Here is an 8,120-nt window from a genome sequence, read left to right as displayed (position 1 = left end):
ATATCGGTTGGATATTGGGGGGGGGAAATAGTATTTTCTTAAGAATGAATAATTAGGAAAACTATTAACTGATTATAGATCAAAGATCACAGTTAGACATTGATAAAAAGTAAAACTATATATAATCGACTATCCTAAGAAATATTCAGTATTTGAATGACAAAACATTTTGTGTTGCTATGCAAGTCTCTATGTGCGAATGTCGTATGACATCAACATAAAGTCAGCATATCGAAATGCTGAAACGGGTACAACTGAGGGCAACCAAACAACTTAACCGATGTCGAAATGCTGAAACGGGTACAACTGAGGGCAACCAAACAACTTAACCGATGTCGAAATGCTGAAACGGGTACAACTTAGGGCAACCAAACAACTAACCGGGGTCGAAATGCTGGAACGGGTTCAAAAGAAGGCCTACCCGGTGTCGGAGATCTCTCAAACCAGACGGACCATAAAGACTAAATTACCAAGTTGTGCCGTTTATGAGTAGGGGAGACCGGGGCTAGTCCGGCCTCGGGGCATGTTCGGCTAATTGCTATATCTCGCGCGTAATTAAGAATAAAGAGACGTCATTTATACTATGACGTCACTTATGACGACGCTGTTTACGTCAGTACAACGATGGCCGCAGTGTGAAGTTTTTGGGCGTTTTGGTGGCGAATGTTTATTTTTAAGCCTGGTGAGTAAATTTTCAACATTCTTTTCAGTTTTTATTTTCACCGAGAACCGTAAGAAATTCGGACGAACTTAAATATACTATATGAAATATGAAGGTAAGATACTGGGCTTTGCTATTACACTATGTTTACTTCATCCCATGTAGGGGAGACCGGGGCTAGTTCGGCCCCGTTTTAGAAAAATCGCAAATAACAACTTACAAATTAAGATAGACATCTGAAAATGTATATTTATGTCAATAATATTTGGGCCTATTAAGTCCCATGATTCCTTAATTATTTTCTCTGCCGACAAATGGTTAATATCTGCCCAAAGTGAGTTGGCCAAGATGACCGAACTTGCCCCGCACTGGGGCTAGTTCGGCATCCACCGGGGCAAGTACGGCCCCTGCTCGAGAAGAAGGCTGTATACTAAACGTTAGTATACTTGTATTGCCAAATAGTTGTTTTAATTGACATGTCAGAGTCTAAGGGAGGGTAATGGGTCATCCCAAGCTCAATGCCTATGCTGTCGCGGGATAGCTAGATTCTGCCAGACGGCAGTATGCGTCTTTTGTGCCCTGTCCCTGCGGTTTGATTGTGGTTTATGAATTGGAAACTCGATATATCGCTTTATACCAAGTTGATCGACAATACACCAACCATTATTAAAATCGGCATATGAGGGTGTGGTTTGGTTGGGAATATAACCTCCCGGTCCTTTTGCATCCTCAGTATTAGCCCAATACCAAATTATCTCCTCCCCCGGTTCCCTCATTCCTCTCTCCGGATTCCGGCCCCTCCCCATGACTCCCGACAATCCTGTCCCGACCCTTTTATTCTCGACTCCCGCCCATCAAGTCCAGGCATCCGCCCCTTTATCATATTAAGTTTTGCAGTCGCGTTCTAATTAATTATTCATTATACATCCTGATTTTTCGGGCTGTTTTGGAAACTACTATTGCTCAATATTTCATTTTGTGGAACCTAGTTGTAGATTGAATGACCTCAACACATGTATGTATAACTCTATAATAATAATTTAATTCAAAATACAATTCATAAATTCATTCTAATCTATATCAGAATCACAGTTATGGCATGTGTAAAATAGCATGCCCCTTGTGTCCGCACATTCCTCATGTGACCACATTTTACAAATCGTGCACTCGATCCATTTCTCATTTGGCCTACTGTTGGCCCATGTCTCTAGACAAACTAAACAAAAACATTCATCTTCACTTTCGGATTGTTCGTCTCGGATTGCTGGAGATTTCCTTTTTGAAGTTTTTCTGGTTTTGTTTAACTGTTGTATTGGTTTGTGGGATGTTTTGCGTGATTTGGTTTTTGTATTACTTGTCTTCTGTTTCGATTTACGGTTGTTTTGCTCCTGTCGTAAAGCTTCTTTTTCTGGTGTATCGGTAAGTATACATGTCTTTCTACGCTTTTTGATTCCCAATGTCTTGCGAGAGGGTGCCTTTGGGTGGGGTTTTACTAGATCAGGGGAAAACTTCTTTTTCTTTGAAATGGGCGAACAGGTATACATCAACTTACGACGTGAGCTGCTTGCTATACTTTCTTCCTGTGTATTACAACTAAAACCACTGGCGTTGATGGATGTCGAGTTATCTTCTATTGGATCGTGGAAGCTGTTGCTGATTTGTGATACCATTTCACAATCAGTTGAGGTTTCCGATACTTTGTAAACAGCACCACTGTAATGCGCGTTAGAGCCAGAGCCTTGCAGTATCAAATGTATAGTGCGTTGAGGTTCTACTCCAAGCCTGCAAGGGAGCAACTCCAGTTTACTTATCACACCATTCATCTCTCGAATAACAATTACTTTCATGATCATTGCATTGCATAGAGCACTAAGGAAAAGGTCACAAATGTTATTGTTATATTGTTTTTCTTGTATGTACCTCTGGATTGCAACCAATATGTCCACGTCGCCCGTTACTGCGAATTCTCTATAGAATGACTGGTGCGTGTGAATTTCAGCTGATAGACTCTTTTTCAAATCCTCATCTGTAAAAATCTCATCTCCAGCAGCATACAAGGATGAACTAACGGCATAAAGGAGGCAATGTCCGTCACCGCTTACGGATATGGATGAAATATTCTGTTCTTGAAGATAGCAATTCATGTTAGTATCTCTGTCAATTTGGGTGTCATCTACTAGTACTTGTTCCGAATCTATATCTCTGTTACTGGTAGTGGACGTGTCAAAAACTTGTTCTACTGGGGCAACCGCGGGCTTTACTGGTCCCGATTCTAATGGTCTGTCCGTCACGGCTGATGGCATGAAGTCTTCTTCTGTGAAAACTTCTGTGTTTAATGGGAAAATCCCAGCCTTTTGGAAACCACTACAAATGTTGGACATAGTTAGTGCCTCCTTCCATGGGTTACATAAAATGCCTGCAATATCATATATAGATATTGGCTTCCCTGGATTGTTACGAAGCCAGTTACTTTGCGACACCGACAGTTTTCTTTTCAGTGGTCCGAAGACCGACAGGTCCAGTGGCTGCAAGCGATGCGAACAGTGCGGTGGAAATGATAACATAACAATCCCGTTCTCCTTGGCGTAATCAAGAGCGTCTATGGAGAGATGAGAGACATGATTATCAAGCAAAATGAGAACTGGATTATTCACGGTTGGTTTGACATGTTGAACAAAGTGCTGCAGAAAGAGAAGAAAGTTATCAGCTGTCATCCAACCAGATGGATGGGCCGTTCCCTTGGAACCCGCTGGTGCTCCAATTAGAAAATGGTCTCTGTAGTTAACACGAGGATAAATAAGGAACGGTGGAATTGCTTTCCCGCCTGCGGATACACCAGCACACAGCGTGACTAGTTGTCCCCTCTCAGCTGATGTTAGAGATCCTATTTGCTTAACACCAGTACCTGCTACAACCTTTTTTGGTTTTACCACTGTCACCACTCAAGTTTCATCGACATTCCAAATGTCACATGCCTCAAACATATGTCTCTCCGTCACTTCCGTCAGTTTGGTAAAGTATTCAGATACATTTGTTTTGTTAAAGGCTGTCGCTCTAGCGATGCTTGTTGCTTCTGGGGTCCTGAGTGAAAGTTCCGAATGACGTTTTAGAAACGAAGAGAACCAATCGGCACCCGCTATTTCCTTTTCCGACCACGATGCTGGCATTTTGATGTTAAATTGCTTGCCGCATTCATATGCTAAAAGTCTTACTTCACGTGGACACAGTCCAAAGTAAATGGTCGACGCATGCTTTAAGTACACAACAAGTGCAGTTTCATCTCCATCTGAGAAAACTTGTCTAGGCCTTTGGTATCCGAAACGCATATTCGAAATTGATCTTTCTGATTCGGGCATCTTGTTTAGTTTTTTCACATTATCTTGTAGCGTTGAACGAGGTACGCCAAACAACTGACTTGTTTTCTTGTATCCATCGATAGTATTCTTGTAATGAGCTAGCGCTCTTTGCAACACATCTGTTGATACTCTGTCCCCTCTTTTCTTTTTGTACGTACGTACCATGTTGTAATTCTAAAATAAACATGAAAAAACTTGCATAAGGTTTGGAAAGTATCAAATTATGGTGACTGATATCGGACATTTCGCAATGTCGATAAATCGCTCAGAAGAGTGCGACATAACGCACGACAGATATTGCGACAGTATGAGAAAACGGGCGACAATGCGAAAGAAATTTATTGTTGCTATCTCGCCCGTTTTGTCGCACTGTCGCTCTCACTCTCAGTCTGTCATGCGTTTTGTCGCACTATATATCGTGCATTTTGTCGCCGATTTTGTCGTTATCTCGCCCATGAAAGTGCGCCAAAACCGGCGAGATAGCGACAGTGACACTCTCGCCCGTTTTGTCGTACTGTCTGACGTGCGTAGGCCTATAATGTCGCACTGTGACGTGTCGCTCTGTCGTGCGTTTGTTTTAGCAATGTCTTGGACGAGATAGCGACCGTTCAAACTGTCCGATATCAGCCATGCAACATATCAAATAAACAAACAATTCTGCCATATACCTCACAACGGCATTTTCCGTCCAGAATGCCCCGATAAAAATAATTGCAGCTAATTATTGTTCGTTGTCCGCAAGTTACAGCTGTGTGGGGCACGTTCGGCCTTGTATGGGGCAAGTTCGGCCCAGGCCGAACGTGCCCCTACTCTCAGGGCCGGACATGCCCCCAGCAGTTTTTCCGAACACTTCGCTTTGCACCTTATTTAATGGTAGGCCTAGATAGATGCTGGTGGTGTTTAAGATAGACAACATAAAAATATGATATCAGAGCAACGAATGTATCCTAACATGCATCATGAGGAGAATTCGAGAACGAAACATTACTTTGGTTTACCGTGTGGTTATGGACAACCGTATGGCAAGCCGTTCGGGTTTTTACCTATTAAATACAGATATCTGAATTCAAAATAAAGATATCATTATTAATATAAAAATTAAAGATATCTTTAATTCAAATAGAGATATCTTTAATTTAAATAGATATCTTTAATTGAATTAGAGATATCTGTATTTAAATTAGAGATATCTCTATTTAAAATACAGATATCTCTAATTAAAAACGAAATAGAGATATCTCTAATTCAAATACAGATATCTCTAATTCAATTAAAGATATCTTTATTTCAATAAGAGATATCTGCATTTCATTGTAAATAAAGATATCTGTATTTAAAATAAAGATATCTTTAATTCAAATACAGATATCTCTAATTCAAATACAGATATCTCTAATTCAATTAAAGATATCTCTATTTCAAATACAGATATCTCTAATTGTTGTAGAAATACAGATATCTTTATTTTAAATACAGATATCTCTATTTGAATTAAAGATATCTTTATTTGACATGAAATAGAGATATCTGTATTTATCAAATAGGAAAAACGACTGCTCCCTTGATGCTCCCTTTTGCGCATGACGGAAGTAAAGCAGTAGTGACGCAAAATGGCGGGAAATGCAGACCGTGTGCTGCTTTCAATGGTACTGCGTATAGCCTCAACAGTTCGCTCTATTTCCCATAGAACAGTTGCCATGTTCTGTTCTTTAGAAATCCCCTCCAAGTAGCAAGTTTATCGGTTTAGACCTACATCTCTCATGCATGCATATGGGACCCGGATAGTCCAATTTAATTACAAGCGTTTCGTTAACACTGATCAGGATTAGGGAGTAATCATTATTTTCTTTGTGTTTCAATATTAATCTTCGCACTGAGCAAACACGTGTAAATACAGATATCTTTAATTCAAATAGAGATATCTGTATTGCAAAGTAATTGCAGATATCTCTAATTCAATTAAAGATATCTCTATTTAAAATAGAGATATCTGTATTTGAATTAGAGATATCTGTATTTAAAATGAAGACATCTCTATTTAAACAAAATTAAAGATATCTCTATTTAAAATAAGGATATCTTTATTTCAAATAGAGATATCTCTATTTTAAATAAAGATATCTTTAATTGGACAAGAATTAAAGATATCTCTATTTAAAATAAAGATATCTCAATGACAATTAAAGATATCTGTAATTTAAATAGAGATATCTGAATTTGAAATAGAGATATCTGTAATTTAAAAGAAGATATCTCTATTTTCAGTAGAAATAGAGATATCTGTATTTAAATTAGACATATTATTTCTTTATTTAAATTACAGATATCTCTAATTAAATAGAGATATCTTCATTTCAAATAGATATCTTTAATTAAATAGAGATATCTTCATTTCAATAGGTAAAAACCCAAACGGCTTGCCATACAACCGTGGTATCGGCGCAGTCAATGAACATGTGATATGAATGTAGTCGATTATATATCTTGTGTACTTTGTATCCACGTAACGAAAACGAATTCGGGAGCTTCATGCATTTGTATACATTCTTTTCTATATGAATTTGATTTTCAGTTATTAGCTCGTAGACCCGATGATCCCAAACATCACTAACGTGTCCTAGAAGGACGTAATAACTGTCGGGTACATATTGATGTTCCCCAACATCACTGACGTGTCCTAGAAGGACGTAATAACTGTCGGATACAGATTGATGGACCCTAACATCACTGACGTGTCCTAGAAGGACGTAATAACTGTCGGATACATATTGATGGTCCCTAACATCACTGACGTGTCCTAGAAGGACGTAATAACTGTCGGATACATATTGATGGTCCCTAACATCACCGACGTGTCCTAGAAGGACGTAATAACTGTCGGATACAGATATATAGTCCCTAACATCACTGACGTGTCCTAGAAGGACGTAATAACTGTCGGATACATATTGATGGTCCCTAACATCACCGACGTGTCCTAGAAGGACGTAATAACTGTCGGATACAGATATATAGTCCTAACATCACTGACGTGTCCTAGAAGGACGTAATAACTGTCGGGTATAGATTTATGTCCCTAACATCACTGACGTGTCCTAGAAGGACGTAATAACTGTCAGGTACAGATTTATGGTCCCTAACATCACTGACGTGTCCTAGAAGGACGTAATAACTGTCGGGTACAGATTTATGTCCCCAACATCACAGACGTGTCCTAGAAGGACGTAATAACTGTCGGATACATATTGATGGTCCCTAACATCACTGACGTGTCCTAGAAGGACGTAATAACTGTCGGATACAGATTTATGGCTCCTAACATCACTGACGTGTCCTAGAAGGACGTAATAACTGTCGGATACAGATTTATGGACCCTAACATCACTGGTGTGTCCTAGAAGGACGTAATAACTGTCGGATACATATTGATGGTCCCTAACATCACTGACGTGTCCTAGAAGGACGTAATAACTGTCGGATACAGATTTACGGTCCCTAACATCACTGACGTGTCCTAGAAGGATGTAATAACTGTCGGATACAGATTTATGGACCCTAACATCACTGGTGTGTCCTAGAAGGACGTAATAACTGTCGGATACATATTGATGGTCCCTAACATCACTGACGTGTCCTAGGACGTAATAACTGTCGGATACAGATTTACGGTCGCCAACATCACTGACGTGTCCTAGAAGGACGTAATAACTGTCGGATATAGATTTATGGACCCTAACATCACTGGTGTGTCCTAGAAGGACGTAAAAACTGTCGGATACATATTGATGGTCCCTAACATCACTGACGTGTCCTAGAAGGACGTAATAACTGTTGCCCTGTTGCAAGGAAGCGCATGTAGACTATCAATTACTCCGGAAAAATGAGTTGATCCAATGATGGACAGACAAACAATTTTGTAGAAATTAGTTTTTATCCTTTCGCAGCTATCAAATGAAAACCTAACCTATTTAGGGCCAAAATTCTATGTCAGGGTTCATATGGATTTTGTCAAACCAAATTCAAGGCTTTTTCAAGGCTTTTTCAAGGCTTTTTCAATGTCTTAATTAAATATTCAAGGCCCATTTTACCTGTCATCTAAGTCA

Source organism: Pecten maximus, chromosome 10 (genome assembly GCF_902652985.1).
Source record: "Pecten maximus chromosome 10, xPecMax1.1, whole genome shotgun sequence".
In the NCBI taxonomy this organism is placed as follows: domain Eukaryota; kingdom Metazoa; phylum Mollusca; class Bivalvia; order Pectinida; family Pectinidae; genus Pecten; species Pecten maximus.
Note: the sequence above shows the minus strand (reverse complement) of the source record.